We start from the raw sequence: 10,583 nt of genomic DNA on the forward strand, positions 1-10,583 counted from the left end.
TCTCAATCCCTCGAGTCTCCATTCATACCAGGCCAGTGAAATAGTTCTGTGAGCTTCATGGTGGTCGGAACACATGGATCAGAATGTTTGTAAAGTGTGTTGAAGATATTGGATCAATAAGGTTTCTGCATGATTGGACGATCTACAAAGTAAAGTTCTCCTAATCGTCCTCATCTGTCTGATTTTTAGTTTTAAGGACGTCGATGATAATTTTGTTGAAGATAAGTGTCTTCTATTTGAATCTGAGACAGTTTAAGAAGGTCGGTCCCTTGAATACTGTTCAGGAAATTTATGCAAGACACAGCGTCCGAGATTCTATTGTTTGCCCCAGGAATAAATCAAGAAATATAGTACGGTTTTTGAGGCTCTTGATGAGAGTCTCTGTTTGGAGGTGAGATAAGAGAAGAGGTGAGAGGCTTATAGTCACTCTGTAACAGCTTAGGTTGGTTGGTTAAGAGTTGACCCCAAACAACCAAGTATATGCCAAAACAGTATTGTTCAAGTATTCATTCACTTCCTTGTTCTGTATAAGCGTTATATTCCCTATTATCTTATATTGAATGTTGAGAGCCTTTGTTTGTCTGAACAGATAATCCCACGCTCCACTGTGACTGCGCTAAGATCGAAATAAAGACCTATTCACTACTTGTCTGGTTTCTTCTATCAATAGCACGAGGGTTACCTATAGACACGAAATTGGTGAGCCCTTTTGAACACAAATTTAACCTCATTTTTGTTATTAATATTATATTTTTTGTACTCAATCGTAAAAGTAGACCTGATTATCCGTAAACTAAGTTGGATATATAAATAGTTTTTTTCTTTTTTTTAATTACCTTAAGTTATTCATGTTATAGAAACCATTTTTTCGTGCTAACTTTATTGCTATATTTGTCACATACCTCATGTCAGACTCAATAGAAACCCATAATCTGGATGATTTGTCACCAGTGGAGATAGACACTGTTAGGACTACGAAATCCCGACTTCCAGAATTTGATCGTAGTGATCCTGAGTTGTGGTTTGCTCAACTAGAGCATTATTTCACGAGACACAATATCAAATCTGAAGGGATTCGCTATAGAGATTTGTGTTCTATCCTTCCTCCTTCAGTCGCCAAAGAAGTCCGTGACTTGATTTTAGATCCACCATCACCACAACCATACGCCATCTTAAGACGAGAGATAATGAACCGTTTATCATTATCAGATAGTCAAAGAATTCAAAGACTTTTTCAAGGTGAAACACTAGGTGATCGGTCGCCGTCACAGTTTTTATGTCACCTCCAAGTCTTAGTGAGTGATAACACAGTGGGTGAAGCAGTCCTAAAACAAGGATGGATACAAGCTCTCCCATGCTACGTCCAACACTGTTTGGATGCACAAGATCCTGAAACCTCATTATCTCATTTAGCGCGTATAGCCGACAGAATAATGGAAAGAGGTCCTCCAACTGGATCAGGCACAATAAATCACACACAAAAAGTAGAATTAGCAAAAGACCCCGTAATAGAAGGACTCATTGCGAGTGTTAAGAGTCTCACTGAGGCTGTCACCAGAATGCAAATGGGTCATAGAAACAGGAGCAGGTCACCACAACGACCACGAGCCAAGTCACAAAACAGGTCACAAATGTCCAGACAATCTGGGCAGTTTTGTTGGCACCACTGGAAGTTTGGTGTCAACTCAACCAAGTGCATGCAACCATGCGCCTGGCCTAAGCATAATCCTAAGGCAGCGGGAAACGAGTAACCCCTCCCCAGGTCGCGACGACTGAGGAGGGGCGCCTAAACAGTCGCTTGTTTTATGTTAGAGACAGAAACTCTGGCTTGAATTTCTTGGTGGATACTGGCGCTGCTCTTAGCATCATCCCTCAAAATAAAACTGAGATTAGTCGAGAAACATCATCAATTACACTTCAAGCTGCAAATAAAACTAAAATCGCGACATTTGGGCAGAAAACTTTAACCCTAGATTTGGGGTTCAGGAGGCAATTCCCTTGGGTTTTCACGGTAGCCGACTTAGATCTGGCAATACTGGGGATGGACTTTCTAGAGAGATACGAATTTCTAGTTGACACCAAGAAACGGCGATTAACACTAAAAGAAACTTCGTATTACACAAAAGGCAAAGAAAGTCACATCAGCTCTCTTAACTTGATTCAAACTCCCCCAGTAACAACAGCGAAATTCCAAGATATACTCGCGGAATTTCCAAACTTAACTAAACCAAACCCACAGCCTTCTAAAGACAAACTAAAAGTAAGTCACACTATCAAAACCGAAGGTGCACCGGTTTTTGCAAAACCCAGGAGACTAGCACCAGATAAGCTCAAAATCGCTAGGGCCGAGTTTGATTATATGCTACAATTGGGTATTATCCGTCCCTCTGATAGTCAATGGGCATCCCCTTTGCATATGGTCCCAAAGAAGAGTGAAGGTGACTGGCGACCGTGCGGGGATTACAGAGCCCTAAACCGTCAAACCGTACCAGATAGGTACCCAATACCTCATATCCAAGATTTCACAAACGGTTTACAGGGTATGAACATATTCACTAAAATTGATTTAGTCAGGGCATATCACAATATCCCGGTGGCTGATGAAGATATTCCCAAGACAGCTATTACTACACCCTTTGGCTTATTCGAGTTTGTACGCATGCCATTCGGCCTGAGAAATGCGGCACAGACATTTCAAAGATTCATAGATAACCTACTTCGAGATATGCCATTTGCGCAGGGGTATATAGACGACTTGTTAATTGCCAGCCCCGATTTGCAATCACACGAACAGCATGTACAAGCAGTGTTGAAAAGACTGGATGAACACGGAATAAACATACATCAAAGTGTGTTTTCGGTGTTCAAACTTTAGAATTTCTCGGTCACACAATAAGCCCAGAAGGGATTAAACCTATCAAAAAAGAAGTGGATACCATCAAACAATACCCCATACCTAGTTCTCTAACACAACTGAGAAGTTTTCTAGGTCTAATTAACTTTTATCGCAGATTCATACCAGGTTGTGCACAATTAATGCAACCTTTGACAGATTCACTTAAAGGAAAACCAAAAGAATTCAAACTGTCTTCTGACGCCATCGAAGCTATTAAACAGCTTAAAGATAAACTGGCTCAAGCAACTACGTTGATATATCCGAATTCTCTTTCCCCACTTGCTTTGATGGTGGATGCTTCAGATAAAGCAGTAGGCGGTACCCTTAACCAACTGGTTAAAAACGCCTGGAAACCAATTGCTTTCTTCTCGAAAAGACTCGCTCCAGCCGAAACAAGGTATTCTACCTTCGGGCGAGAACTTCTTGCAATCTACCTGACCATTAAACACTTCCGACACATGTTAGAAGGTAGGGAATTTATAGCCTTTACGGATCACAAACCATTAACGAATGCATTAAAAGCGAGAGCCGATAAATACTCACCTCGAGAAGTCCGACACCTTGACTATATATCACAGTTCACAAGCGATATCCGACATGTCAAAGGTCAGGACAATCAGGCGGCAGATGCTTTATCCAGACTAGAAATGAACGTGCTACAGCAGTCTACAGTAAACTTCGAAACGTTGAGGCACGAACAAGAGCAGGACCTAGAATTACAAAACCTACTTAAAACAAACAATTCAAGTCTTAATTTAAAACAATTCCCATCACCTATCGATGGTATTCTAATTTATTGTGACACGACCAAGGCAATGCCGCGACCTTTCGTTCCCAAAAATATGCGAAAGCTGATATATAATAACTTTCATTCTTTGTCTCATCCTGGCGCAAAAGCTTCAACAAAACTAATCAATGCCAGATATATATGGCCGAATTTACAGAAGGATGTACACAAATGGGTTAGAGAGTGTTCAGCATGTCAACAATCAAAGATTAATCGTCACACAAATTCACCCATAGGTGTTTTCTCGCAACCAGATGCACGTTTTGCCCATGTGCATATCGACTTGGTAGGTCCTTTACCACGTTCAAACGGTTTTACTTATCTGTTTACATGCATAGATCGATTTACCAGATTCCCTATAGCCATCCCGATAGCGGACATCACAGCGGAAACAGCAGCCAAGGTTTTCATGCAGAACTGGGTAACCATTTTTGGTACACCCATAACAATAACGACGGATAGAGGAGCGCAATTCGAATCCGAACTATTTAATAACTTGGCTAAACTTCTAGGCTCCAATAGGATACGCTGCACTGCATATCATCCTCAGGCTAATGGGATGGTAGAACGTTTTCACCGTCAGCTAAAAACCGCCCTTATATCTCACTCAAACCCCAATCAGTGGACAGAATTCCTACCGTTAGTTATGTTGGGAATACGAACATCTGTCAAAACTGACGCACAGTGTTCAGCTGCGGAACTGGTTTTCGGAACAACTCTGAGACTACCAGGTGAATTTATTAACCCTAATACTAACAGTCAAAAACTTAATTTAGAAAATTATGTAGATCAACTACGGGACCACATGTCTAAAATTAAGCCGATTAATACTCGTGAACAATCGCGCGCCGTATATATACCTAAAGACCTAAGCAATTGCACGCACGTCTGGATAAGATGTGACAAAATAAAAGCACCACTCAGTCCTCCATTTGAAGGTCCTTTCAAAGTCGTCTCAAGAAAATCTAAATATTTCGTGATAGAAAAACATGGAAACATCGACACAGTAAGTATTGATAGGCTAAAGCCGGCTTATCTAGATCATGAACCACCATACGTGTTGTTAGATCGTTTAACTGACAAATCCATTACGGAATCGAAATGTAAAGATAATAAATCTTTACAAATGACTAAAACGGTTCGCTGGGCACATCCAATTAGTCAGTCAAGGATGTTGACAGTTTCGGCTGCAGGATAAAATCTAACCACACAGCTAATCACACCCTGCATCTACTTAAAAATATTTTTTTTTCCTCATTCCGTCTCACCGACAACTCCCCAGACCTTTTACCTTTGATATATACGTGTTATGTTAAATATTTTTTTTAAAATACTGGACACATAAGCTAGGTATTCCGAAACGATGGCTGAGAATTTTAATCAAACTCATACAACTAACACTGGCAAATACAACGAATTCAAAAAGCAACCCAGGCGAGTTTTATAATTTCTTTTTCTGGTTAATTAACTATGTTGGCTGTACTTCTTATATATTTATATACATTTTCACGTAGACTGGCTATACATATATACCATATGAACTACTTCTAAAAGTTTTCGGTTGAGGATATGTTTAGTAGCTTGATACGATTAATACTACTATTAATAAGTAGTTTTCTAGACAAAACATTTTGGATTAAACCATAGTCAAGTACTTATTAAAGTTCTCATCATTTTTTTTTCATGTTTAGGAAACTTACGTAATGACTTAACCAGTTTCCCTGCAGCATGCTTTTTAGTGTGATCATATAACCCATCTTTATTGGCAATATTCAGAATTTCTTTAATTTCTGACATTTAAGAATCAATAACCGTGAAGATATAGTACAGTGCGTTACTGTAAGGTCACTATGTCAGCCGCATTGATTCCACATACCTAATTTTAAACAACTTATAAGGGAACTGTTTAGTAATCATAACATTGAACTGACAATATGAATATCACGACTATGCTAACGTTAAACCAATTATTATTAGTGGCCCATACAAAGTCCTGGAACTTAACATTAGCGTTATAAAAAGACATTTTATGTCAATAACTGATATATATATATATATTCGTTAGTTTAAATATAACGTAAAATGGAAATTTGCTAAACTTGTAGTTTTTTTTCTATAGTGATAATATTCATGTAAACAAAGAACTTATACTTTTCCAATATGGCACTTTGATATATCAATCTGTCCTCTTGTCATTTTTTCTCTCATATGTGCGTGACTTACGGGCAACAAACATAGTATTGAAGGTGGGCCTGGTGAACAAAAACGCAGGCTCCACACGCACTCGAACCTCTGCCCTCCTGAATGCTAGACCGCGTGCTTAGCCGTTAAGCCACATCAGACCACGGAGAAAGTGACTTCAATATTTCCTTACACCAATTAATCACTCATAATACTAATGAGTAATAGGACTTACACACTTCTGAGGTACAAACCAATTCGTTACTTGGATGAATTGACGATATATTGCTTCAATATGTCATGCATACCTAAATCAAACAAGAAAAAGGTATTTGACACAACTGTACTTGATCCGCATACTCTACACAATTTTTTTTTGCTTCTTAACCGTATATTCCTTTCCTTTTCGTGGAGTATTCTGATGCACCCTTGGTTACGCACCTAGTTGTAAAACGCGGTCATCACAGGCTCAAGGTCACGCGTTTGATCGATTTTGTTAAAGAGTCCAACTTCTAGCAAGTTTACCCTTTTACATATATGCATTACAAAAGAGTATTTTTTTTTGTTTTCATGGTTTTTCGTGCACAAGATATCTACACTATGTCTATTCTCTTCCAGAATACCAATCCGTTCTGGAGACCAAGCACTTACATGGAACCGAACAACTATCAATTACATTTATGTATTTCCATTTTGTATCTTATTATTTTATGCAGGCAGTGGAGCAGTTCTTCAGGTTTGCTTGATTTTCACCATTACCTTTGAAGTAGATTCTTCTTTACTTTTTACTTGAGGGCGACTCAAGAGGCAGGTGAGTAAACACCTGATAGCCGGTCTGAGCACGGAAAAATCGTACCTCACCAACATGGTGTTGGATAGCCCGCTCGCGGCACTTCCTCAGATATTCTTATTCCACATTCTCACACTTTCTCTTGAAAGCACGCAGCAGACCGTCGTCGATAGTTGTAGAAGAAATCACATGCTACAAAATAAGATGACAAGCTAGTAAAGAAGAGACATCCATGGACTATCGTTGACAACGTCAGTCGTCACTGATTGTAAGTCAAACAGTGAGGGAGTTGATAATTTTCCCTTGGGATGAGAAATAGAACTAAGGTGTTTTCGATAGATAGGTTAATCGAACCGACGTTCCTACGGAAGTCGATTCTAGGGGGAAGCTAATGTAACAGCTTAGGTTGGTTGGTTAAGAGTTGACCCCAAACAACCAAGTATATGCCAAAACAGTATTGTTCAAGTATTCATTCACTTCCTTGTTTTGTATAAGCGTTATATTCCCTATTATCTTATATTGAATGTTGAGAGCCTTTGTTTGTCTGAACAGATAATCCCACGCTCCACTGTGACTGCGCTAAGATCGAAATAAAGACCTATTCACTACTTGTCTGGTTTCTTCTATCAATAGCACGAGGGTTACCTATAGACACGAAAACTCCACTTAGTGTTAACAGTTCCGTACAGCACAACGCGCAGCACCAAGTCCTCTTCAGAAAGTGCTACACGTTGTGCCAGTCCCTTAAAACCACTTTGCAAAGACTTTTGAGCATTGTCAAGTGTTTTATACTACTTGAAAATAATAATAATTTATTCTCAAATAACAGTCTGTTATATGAGGCATGCCAGTTTACAGGCAAGACCAAATTCTTAAAAAGATACAATTTTCACTGCAGTAAATTACTCAGTTGTGTTGATATTTTATAAGATATGAATGTAGACCCGTTTTGTCAATATCACATTTGGCCGGCTTTATGAAGGTTGTGTTGCAATGTGCAACTGATAGTCGAAAATAGATCCATTTGTAATCGGAGGCTCCTAGAAACCCCAACCTTATATCCCTCTTGAATATCTGAGGCTTTAATGATGGTGCAAGACGAAGTCACCCGTTCCATATCTGTTTTCTGTGGCATATCTCGAGAGGGCTGAAAAAAATGTGTGGGAAAAAAAGGACGAAAGCAGAGCAGATAATGTTCATAGAGGAATAGTTAAGGTATGACTACATGGTCCAATTCTCTTTTATTAAGACACTTCTTAAGCAAGAGGATTCTGATATGTTAAACAAAATAAGTATAAACAAGGTACGAGTGGATGAAAACCTTTATAAACCAAGGTGGTTCAGAAAGAAGCTCAAAATATGAGATTATTTGTAGTCATAAAATACAGTGCTGAAAACAGTATTCCGATACACAAATGGATACCTCCCATGTTCGTCGAAGCTAATTGAGCCCGTTATATTTTTGAAGATTTTATAGGGTCGTGAGCAGGCCTCGTCTTTAGCGAGTTGTTGAGTTTACTTGTAATAGGATTACTAGGTAGGAATTAAAACAGATTCAGCGTTTTAAATACGACACAAAGAGGTAGTTTGCATAACTAATCAGCACCAATACCGTTGGTTTGTGACATGCCACTAGACTATAAGAAGCCGTATTCAAACAAAATGTTCTGCCCTACAGACATGGGCGGACTGAAGTTACCTCCTTACCATCATGTTTGCTGGTCAGTAACGCCACCCTCCCTCCTTTTGTGATATTAGGCTCTCTCACGTTTGTGGTAAGTATGAATACTGCTATAATCAAAGCATAAAGCCATGGTTAATAAACAACGAATAATAAAAAAGGATAAACCATATGTTCTGTAATTTAGTTATATTCATATTAATAAAAACGAGGCTCTTTATATTCTTGTTCCGTCTAGATATTAGGCGGCCCATAATAAAGTGCCACATTGGTGGGAGGGAGTTCATGGAATAGTTGAAGCTCTTTAGAGTCTAGTAACAGCATTATTAGTTTTTTGAATTTGGTAAACGTGTCACAGTTATGGACAGGTATTGGCAAACTGCAGCACTGTAAAAAACTTACAACTCATTTGTTTTTGGTGTTTTACGGTAAGTAGTGTATATGCGTTGTTTCATAGTCCATAGGCTGGGTCATGGATCGCAGATGGGCAGGAGGTTAGAAATGAGAGTCCATATATCGCTTTGTAGAAAAATATTAGATTATTCCTCAGCTTACGGTGCCGTAGGTTTTCTAAAGAGAGGTGATTACATCTATCTGTGTAATCGAGACTGGAGTTACTTTCCAGCAGTTGGTGTGTGAAGCGTCTTTGAACATCTACTCTTACCTTCTTTGTGGTATTCATATTAGAGAAGATAAATAGTGGTATTCAAGGGAGAGTCGTGCACATATTTTGTAGAGAGTAAGCTCAGCCTCTGTTGAGAAATTTCTCATTATGAAACTAATTAGACGTCTACATTTAGAAATAATAGAGGAGGCATGTTCTTCAAAACTCAGGCTTCCTGTGTAATTAGTTCCTAGATCATGTACTGATTTGAGTTTCTGGACTCTACTTTTATTTAAGTGAAGTTGCAGTTTATAGGGATGCTTTCAAAAATGCATGATCCCGCAACTGTTGAAGTTAAATGGTAATTGCCATTTGTCACTCCAGATAGTTAAGTTATTGAGTTCATTTTGAATCAGGGATACACTTTCACTTAGTCTCGGGCTAATAACTGTATACTATTTTGGGATCGTCAGCATATAAGTATGGTTTCCCAAATTTAATGATGTTACATATATCGTTTATATACATAAGAAACAAGAGTGGACCTAATACGCTTCTCTGAATGACTCCACTAGTTATTGGTCTAGGTGGTGAGTTATTGTACTTTACCATCTGTGTACGTTCGGTTAAGAACGAAACAAACCATGAATACAGTGGGTTGATTATTCCGAAGGACTTTAGTTTGACGATGTGTAGTTTTCCAGGCAGTGAGGTAACGCGCTGTAGAGAGTGGTATCGCAAATAGTTTGAGAAGCAAAACACATAAATCACCACCTCCACGTTTTAGCATACTAGCCGGAATACCATTTGGTCCATCAGTGTAGGAGTGTTTCAATGTACTAACTCCCTTGAAGATATTTTTTACATTAAAGTCTATATTGGTAATTTCACATGGAGGTGCTGGGATTGGTTCGGAATCATTCAGTGGTTTCTCGTTAGTTAATGAGAAACAAACGTGTTCACTAAATAGACCCGCAACACGTTTAGGATCTTCGTATACTTGTATGTCTTTAATAGATATGTTCCCTCTCGATTTAGAATGTTTGAGTTTATTTTGAAAGAGTATGATGAGTGTAGAGGAGTTCGACAGCATGTTCTACCTGTGCGACCGTTTTTAAAGTATGCATAGCCCCTCTTTGGGCAAATATTTCTGTCCTTCTTACTAAGAAGTAAAGGTCATTAAAGTTGTGGAATTGAGTACAATGTCTTTGAAGACGTCTTCGTGTACCGACCGCAATATACAGGTCTTTTGAGAACTTAGGTCTACAGTATTCCAAAGGTGCGATTTCTTTGATGATACTTCTGATATCGTGATGAAATATATTTGTTAGCGAGTTAAAAAAGTAGTAAAGAAAGTTTCTTGATCAGTGCTTCTTAGGTAGTTGTGGAAGTTTTTCAATAAACCTTACGATAGTTTCTACGAAGTGTTACAGTTTCACGTTTACCGGTTGTGGTTTTCATATTAAGGCTACATATGACAGTGTTATGACCAATGCCTGGAAACATTTTTCCAATATACACAGTATTGGGGGTGTTGAGTTGGATGGGTTTACAAGAATAGCAATGGGTGTTCTGGTGCCAATGTGTCCAACCGAAAATGACTTAGCGACGCCTCCTTTCACTGTGAAAAATGGTTACTTCACA

The sequence above is a fragment of the Schistosoma haematobium genome, chromosome ZW (genome assembly GCF_000699445.3).
Source record: "Schistosoma haematobium chromosome ZW, whole genome shotgun sequence".
Taxonomy (NCBI): domain Eukaryota; kingdom Metazoa; phylum Platyhelminthes; class Trematoda; order Strigeidida; family Schistosomatidae; genus Schistosoma; species Schistosoma haematobium.